This window comes from Catharus ustulatus, chromosome 20 (genome assembly GCF_009819885.2).
Source record: "Catharus ustulatus isolate bCatUst1 chromosome 20, bCatUst1.pri.v2, whole genome shotgun sequence".
Classification (NCBI taxonomy): domain Eukaryota; kingdom Metazoa; phylum Chordata; class Aves; order Passeriformes; family Turdidae; genus Catharus; species Catharus ustulatus.
In genome coordinates this window covers 2,198,877-2,207,741 of record NC_046240.1, presented here as the reverse complement: position 1 = coordinate 2,207,741, position 8,865 = coordinate 2,198,877, and positions in this window count along the sequence as shown.

Here is an 8,865-nt window from a genome sequence, read left to right as displayed (position 1 = left end):
GAACGATCTCCACTGGATTCATTCCAGAATGTCACTGTCTGGTCACCAGAAAGCACCAAACTGAACACAGTGCTCCAGATATGGCAGCTGAAAGCACTGAAAGAATCACTTCTCTTTACCTGCTGCCCATGCTGTTATGAGTGTCTAACAATGTGCTGCTGACCTTCCTTCCCCCAAAGGCACACTTTGACACTTGCACCAGAATTCATGACCCTTTTCTCCAAAGTTTTTTCCAACCAAAATGAAATGCAAGGTACTCTATTGCAGGGGACTGTTCTGTCTCACATGCAGGATTTCACATTGATCTTCTAAAATTTGTGAGGTTCTTATCAGCTTCAGGGTGAAGTCTCATGAGGATCTTCTCTGGGGTAACATTGCTCTGTAGCATAATTCTAAGTCTCTGTTTGTTGTCATCTACAGTTCCTGAGGATGCATTCCATGTATCATTTGGGTTTCTAATGATCCAGAAGGTGTTCTGAGGATTATCTAGGGCATAATATCTTTTGCTGATGCTCTGAATCATTCACTACATTTGTTTGCTTCTCATCCCAAATGATTTAAGTAGTATGTGAGCAACTGGCATATAAGGACACATAATTCATCAGTTTAAATATACTGCACAACCAACTGTTTCTTCTCATGTTAATTATTTGTGGAAGTAACTGTAGGCAAAGCCGGAAACCTCAGTTTAAGAACTTATAAATCAAACACAGATATCTAAATGCAATACTAGATTTCCAAAGAAATACCATGTGGCTAGTAATAGAAAGTACCAAGGAAGTTGGACAAACAGGCAACTCAATAAGACTAACTATTGGCATAACTTTTAGTTAGGTAAATAACTAAAATGTTAACATACATTTTCAGCTACTCCTAGTAGCATGCAGATCCTCAATTTTACTCTCTTCTTTCAGAGGAATAGGAGCAGTACCTCCCTCTTTTTGTTATTTGGTTAATTGGATAGTTATCTTTTGCATTTTTATCAAGTTTACTCCTACTAGTAAACTTGATAATGTGCAGCTCCTACCTGCACATTATAACCCTGGAATATCATTTGGAAAGTATTTTCATAACATTTATTGGCCAGTTTCATATGCAGTAATAATTATAATTTACAAGTCTGTAGGTTTTGCAACATTCTATTCTGTTGGCTGGCTCTGTCTGTCTGGACTTCATGCCAGAACAGATCATTTACCTCACTGTTCCATAATTAAACATAAGGAATCCCCAGGAAGCATTTGCTGGCATTACATAGTGGCTAGTGTCTTCAAGCACAACCACTTAGGAAATCTTCCTGGCTGTGAGCAGCCTGCTCTTTTTGTCATAGCAGAGCAGTGGCCAGGAACACATGGGCATACAGCAATTCCCTAGAAAATTTTACAGTAATTTGTCACCATGAAGAGATCTGTTCTACAGAATTCTTCCACCTTTTTCTGCCCCTTAAATGTGAGCAAATGTGACTCTTACCTCTTATGCTGTGAGAAGATGCCTTGCAGGCTGGGAGGTGACGGTGCTGTAAAGCAGAAACAGCAGATCTCTCATTATTGCTGCACAGAATTCCACAGACAGGTCACAAGTGAAAATACCAATATGCTTTATCATACAGATATCAAAATCCTTCCAGGTACATCAGGACAGTAGGGCTGAAGTGGGACTGCAGGGACACTGTCCCTTTCTGCCAACCACAGACGTGCACTTACCATGAAGTTTTCTCTGCAGACAGAACAGCCCACATTCAAGGACTCTTTATAGGGTCTGGTCAGCGCATGCTGCAGATGCCTCCTCTGTCTTTGGGCAAAGCATTTTTGGCAACTTTGTTTTTGGCAAAACATTGTCTGGCAAACTGAATGTACTGAAAACTGGAAAGTGATGTTACTAGATATAATTAGAAGATTTTGGTCTCTTCCTAGCTATGTGAATAAATCGCCTATAAATAATATGAGAAGATTCCTAAGGAGGGAAATACAGCTAATGATGACTAGAGGAATGAGAGTAACCACTAATAACTGCAAGGCATGGATGCTCTATGAATCTGAGCTAAGGGAGCAAGAGACAACCATTCCCTGGGCAAGCACAGTGACATTTGGATGCATACTTCAACTTTTTCTGAGGACATCATATGTCTGATGACAGTCATCCTTTCACAGAGCTCTCTACTTACAGATCTTGGATATGATACATGGGTTTCACTGTTGTCTGCATTGCTTACCTTAGTCAGATTATTATATATTACTCTGTTTCACTTCTGTCAGTTGTAACATAATATAGTGCAATATATCAGGGAGAATAGCCACCTTGAGCCACTCTAACTGCTCTTTAAGCTGTAGTCCATCTCTGGATATAAATATAAAATAACATTCATTTGCATATCTTCTGATATTCTGGAAATCCTGAGTTTAGAGATTCACTGAAAGATCCATGAGTGGGTTCAAGAGTCTGCTAGATTATTGTTCCTTTGAAGACCAGTTCTAGCTTTTGGCATCCAAAGAACTCTCTGACAATGATATTTATAGTTTAAATTAATTAACTGAAAAATTCTTTGCATTGGTGGCACTTATTTCCTTGTAAATCCTTATTTCTTCCCGAAATAGAAAAAATTCAACAATAACTTTCTAAATAACATGCATAACACATCTTAACTCATGTATGAAAATCATTATTTAGTTCTAACTAGCTTTGACATTATCCGCCATAATTTCTAATGCTATCTTCCTTCTCCCAAGATCTGACACTGTGCAGTGTTAATATTGCACCAACAGAAATCTGAATAGTGCCCATCACTATATTTGATAGTTAGGGCTGCTTTTCCTGTGTATATTATATTGTGCTTATTGGTACAATTTTTCTCCAGTGTCAGTATCACAATCTTCTCTCACAACTATTCTCTGTTTACTTTCCCCCACAAAGAATGTCATTCTTGAGATACCTAGACATGCATTTTTCAAGCCCACAAGTATTTAATCTTTACCAGAGGTCTAACGTGTAAGACTCAGACATGTGAAACTCTATACGAAATGATGAATAATTTTACTGTTTGCATTTATTGAGGTGCATGGTCAGGATGGAGTAATAATCCAGGTAAATATTCTGGGAGGACTAAAGGGATGAAGAAGAAGTTCTGGGAAAACTCAAGACACAAAAAGGCAGCATATAGAGACTGGAAGCAAGGACAAGTAACCTGGGAGGAACCTGGGATGAACTTAAGAGACACTGTTTTAGCAACCAGGGATGAGGTTAGGAAAAGTCAAAGCCGAAAGGGGATTGAATCTTACAGTCATAGAATGGTTTGGTTTGGAAGGAACTTCAGAGGTCATCTTGTTCCAACCCCTATGACACAGGATGAGATTCCATGCATTAGATGTGGTTGCTCAGGGCCCTGTCCAACCTGGCCTTGAACACTTTCCTGTATGGGGCATTCACAGTTTCTCTGGGAAACTTTTGTCAGTGCTTCACCACACTCTGAGTAAAGAATTTCTTCCTAATGTCTAATCTGAAACTGTCCTCTTTTAGCTAAAAACTGTTCACCCTTGTCCAATCACTATCTGCCTGTGAAAAAAGTCACTCTCCCTCTTTTCCATAAGCTCTCTTTAAGTACTGGAAGTCTGCTATGAGATCTCCCCAGAGCTTTCTCATCTCCATGCTCATGGAGAAGGAAAATGTGGGTCCAGTGCTGAATTGGGTTAGAACCCTGGGAACACACGACATGGAAAGGTCTGAGGTACTTAATACTGGTAGTAAGACCTTCAGGAAACCTAGGGCACAGAAAGCAGGAAGAAAGTCTGGAACAAGGCAGTCATAGCCTGGATGGAAGAGGAACAGGTCAAGGAGCTTTTCAGCAAACTGGACACACAAAAGTCCATAGGCCTTGAAGGTCTCACAAAACTCTGAGGAAGTGGCTGGTGTCACTATGAGGTCACCCTGGATAATCTTTAATCTATCCTGGTGATTAGCAGAAATGCCTAAAGGCTGCAGGAAAGCAAATGATACTCTTGATTTCAAGGTGGGCAGGCCAAAACCAGAAAAGGCCTTGGGTGTGTGTGAGCCCTGCACAACAACTCTGTGTTATTAACCCTGAGTTCAAACCCAAAACCAGCACCATACCAGTCAGTCTGAAGAAAATTAACTCAACCTCAACCAAAAGCAGCACACTCTTCATTGGATAAACTTAGGTATTGCTAAAATAACTGTGACAGTCTACTGAGTGGAAAAAGGTGATTTTCTTCTCCCTGATCTTCCCTCTTCATTTTTGTTCAGTCCTGGAAGGGAAGTATTGGAGAAAAGTGAGATGTCCTACTGCATCCAGACCAAATTTGCCATTTCAGCACACTTCATCTTGAGGAAGTGTTTGGGTTCAGCTCAAGTTTCAGTCTTTACAAACCTCTGCCACTGCCAGCTTTAAGCAGCTCAGTGAGGTTGAAAGATCAAGTCAGGCTCATTTGTGACACCTCCCACCAACATGACAAGTATGTATGGCTTTTTTTCTAAAGCTACTGAAAAAGGAAAAACAAAAAAGGTCAAACATTTATGACTTAAAACTGATGCATTAATTTGAGCAATGTTTCTTTTCATTTTACAGTTCTGTTAAGTGGAGGAGTTAAATGTTTAAGAGGACTCCACACCATTACTATACTGAAATGTAATTACCACACTTGAATAATTCAATGGAGTACAGTGGGATAGTGCTGAGGCAGCACTGATTTACCATGTCTATAAAATGCATCTAGATAGTGTTTAGATGCCTAAATAGTGCATCAGTCCTTCCTAATGGAAATATGTAACAAATTACACAAATTTTGAAGCAGAAAGAAAAATAGGTTCCTGCCTAACGTTATTTCTCTGCCATTCCTGTATCCATATATCTCTGCAGGGGTGGATTCCATCAACACTGGAAGCAAAACACAGCCCAGCTGAACAAGACAGGACAGAATAAAGGATGTGTATGGAAACAGTCTGTTCTGCACAGAACTACAGATTGGGCAAAGCCCTGGAGTGCTGATATTCTCCATGGAAGAAAGGGAATTCAGAAGGGAATCCTGAAGACAGGCTGATGAGGTGATCTCAGAAGGACAGAACCTGGTCCAATTCCTCTCCATAAGCAGGGCCACCTAGAGCCAGTGGCCACCTAGACCCATTCCAGTACCTGCCTCACTTTCTGCCACAAATTGTGATCCAACTGCTTCTCAGCCATGTTCTGTGATTTTTGGAAAGAGTCTGAAAGTAAGAGGTCACATTTTAGAGCAGACTGGATTGTGGAAATGTCTCAGGAATGCTTGTTTCTGACCCTGTGAAACTCCCCTTGGCACATTTGAGTCCTCGTGGTTGTCTTTACTATAGGGATGTGTTGGGGGATACATTTGGTGCAGCTGGAGTGGAGCTGCAGGTTGAACTCTGGAGAGCAGGAACTTGAGCCCAAGGCAAGAGGCTGTGAACTAGAGACCCTTTGCACAACCAAGGGCCAGGGGACCCCTGGCCCAGCCAGGTGTGGGACAATCAGAGACACAGCAGGAAGTGATGACTCCAAATTTTCCCACCCTTAGACTATGAGGGATAAAACCCCAGGGGTTCCTTTGTTCGGGGTCCTTCCTTGGAGGCACTAGCTTAAGATAGTTATTGCACCATGATTACATTATTTTAAGGACCTGGACATCTAAGACTCAACTATGGGAAACCTGGGGTGCAGCTGGGGGGAAATCTGGTGTAAATCCAAGACTGTGAGGGTGCAGTTGTGAAGGGGCCTTGGTCCCAGCTCAGGTGCTCAGTGGGGCAGTGGCTGTGGGAGTGGCTCCTGGATGGTTGGACAGGGGAAATTCTTTAATAAATGGAAATAAGAATATCTGTATCAAGATCTTCATAGCTCCTTCCTCTGACACTTGCCAAGAGATGGTTCACAGTTAGAATATGTAAACAAAACATGGATGTAGTGATCTTGCTGAGAATGCTTCCGCAGCCTCTCTGATGTGTTACTTAGAGATTTTCTGAGTCACTGACAATGTCTTTGACATATTTTACATCTAACTCTAATTTTTATACTATGAATTTGTCCATTACCTGGCATCAAGTAGTTGTACACCAGAGGCACATGCACATGACTTTGGTGCAAAACCTAATATATTCTATAGCAAAATTTTTGTTCTGTGACCTGGTTAAAAAAAGAAGAAGAAAAAAATAAAAGCACAATTCTACAGTTGCAGCATGGTAAAGAACAGAGAGATTTAACTGAGATGTAGACAGAGGGTTATATCCATCATCTTGATTGTTCTAAAGCTCCCAGAAGCCCCAGTGGTTCTCAACACTTTAAAAAGGCTCTGTTACTACAGGGACAGTGATGGGCCAGTGTATGCAAGGTCTTCAACCACCCCTGCAAGTTGAGATCTGATCAGATCCATGCCTTGGAAGTCATGTAATGGAATTGTCACTACATTTGCTTAAACCCAGTTCACAAAGCTATTTATTTGTCCTTTGGGACAAAGACATGTCGAAAAAGAAAAAGGAAAAGAAAAAGAAAAAGAAAAAGAAAAAGAAAAAGAAAAAGAAAAAGAAAAAGAAAAAGAAAAAGAAAAAGAAAAAGAAAAAGAAAAAGAAAAAGAAAAAGAAAAAGAGAGAGCAGGTATTGCTGTTGAAGTGCTACAAGTGAGCTTCCTGCTCTCAGTGACAGAACAATCCACAGAGAACAAGGTTGCAGAAGACATGAAAAATAGTAATTGTTTTAGGGCAAAAAAAATGAATGAAAATTGTTGTAAATACAAACATTATAGATTCAGAGAATTCAACACTGAGGTTGTATTTGCGGGGGAAAAAAAAAAGCTTGAAATGATGACATGTAGAACTGTGTCAGTTGGATGTTAAAGTGACTGCAGTCTCTGGGGTAAGAAAGTTGGCATTTTTTTATATTTCCCAAGAAGTGGGATGTTAACAATCACCATGCTTGTAAAGTATGCTGGCATAAATAAGGCACAAATCACTTCCTAGAAGCAAAAGCCTGATTTTCCTGAAGTATGTGTATACTGAAGGCTAAAATGAGAGCAGAGACAATAAACTGATATTTGATCCATAACTGCTCTCCTATATAAATTCTGAGGTGGGATGAGAGCTTGTTAGAAAGAATGCCTGAGAGAGAGTTCAGATCATCAGAGATAGTCACAGGAGTGCTGCAAGGCTTCACCAAGAGGCAAGATAATGCTGAGTTCATAAGCTAACACAGTACTGGCATGGGGTAAGACCCTGATGACACAGAAATACCCTGTATAATCTCAGCCAAGTCTACTGTAGGGGCAAGACATTCCTGAGCTTCAACTCACCCAGTACAGCAAACCTTTGCTCTGCTCCAGACCTGAGACAATGTGCTTCAGGGTCACCACATCTGCCCAGCTGCCACACATTTCTGCAACCCTATTTGTTCCTTTTTCTGATATGGCACTTTGCTGGCCCCTCAAAAACACCAAAGGCAGCTGATGGTGTTTCAGGCCTGTCATCAGTCCAAGTCATTTAGCCTATTCCTTCTCCAAAATGTGCCAACCTAATGCTATTCCTTCACATCTCCTCCTCTCTCTGGCCTTGGCCAGCACCCAAGGGGCACTAGTGAGCCACTCACTTGCTTTCAGGTGGGACAGACATGTCAGTACCTAAAGGCCAGCCCAGAGCATTGTCCTGGCAGTGGCTCAATCTCGATGGTGTCTGAGACTGTGTGGTAGCAGTGTCTGCACACACATACAACCTTGAACCAAATGCCCTCCCACCTCTCCTGCTACCTGCACTGCCACCTGAGGGTGAGCTCTGTGTGCAAACATATCTTAATTTCACTCAAGAAAGAATACTTCTCTGTGGTTTGCCCTTTGACAACCTGTTCTCTTCATATGGACATGGGAAATATCCCACATAAACAAATTTGGCTCCCCTGTGCCAAAGATTTTATCAATATTTCTCTGAGGACATACTGAGCTGGACACTTTGGTCACAACCCCACCATTCTGGTGGTTTTTCTCCCTTTTATTTGGATCTATTTGCTTCCCATCAAGCTTCCTCCATGTCAGCACTGAGCAAGTTACATGTGTGGCTAATACAGAAAAGAAATAGGGAGGTCAGTGCCTTCCCAGCCAGGTCAGCCAGAGGAACTTGCTAAATATGTTTGTCATTCCCTTGTTGTCTCAGACACTGCCAGAATATTTTGAGCAGTAAAGGCCCCTGCAGCCCTGCTAGCTGAAGGGCATCAGGTGGCAGATTGGCTGTCTGGTGGGAAGCAATCCTTTCCTATCTCCCAGTGCTCAGTGCTTGCTTGTTTTCCACCTCAACAGCAATTTTCCTGCTGGATTTTTTCCAGATCCTGGCTGCTATGATCCAGCTAGATCAGGAATGCCACAGCTCCTTTTCCTGGACAATCTTATCTGAAGAAGATGATAGGTTAATCTATCATGGCCTACTCTTGACAAACTGTCTTACATCCACTTTTCCTTGTAGTGTGGACTCTGTTGCAGGTTGGTGAAGGTCACAGCCCTCTGGACAGCTATTCCTTCCCCAGACTTTGTCATTCCCTGTCCCTACTCTAGTACATACATGGTGTGTGCATGGTCTATGAAGCCAGGTCTGGAAATTCTCCTGAAGGGGAACTGAGCAGGTGTGGTCCCAGCAGAAAAGAATTTCTCCTCAGCTTGTCATCTGGTCCCACTGAATCTTGAACTATGGCCTGGTCTCTGTAATAGCCTCATGAGCACTCCATGGCAGCCTCTCCAGGACAAGCTTTCAGTGGACAGAAGACTAAAATCTCATAATTCACAGAGGCATTCAAGGCTGGCGTGACTGGTGGGAGAATCTTCTTTAGCCTCACTGAGAATTCCTCACCATTCTGGATCAGTCAGTTATAAATTTGAA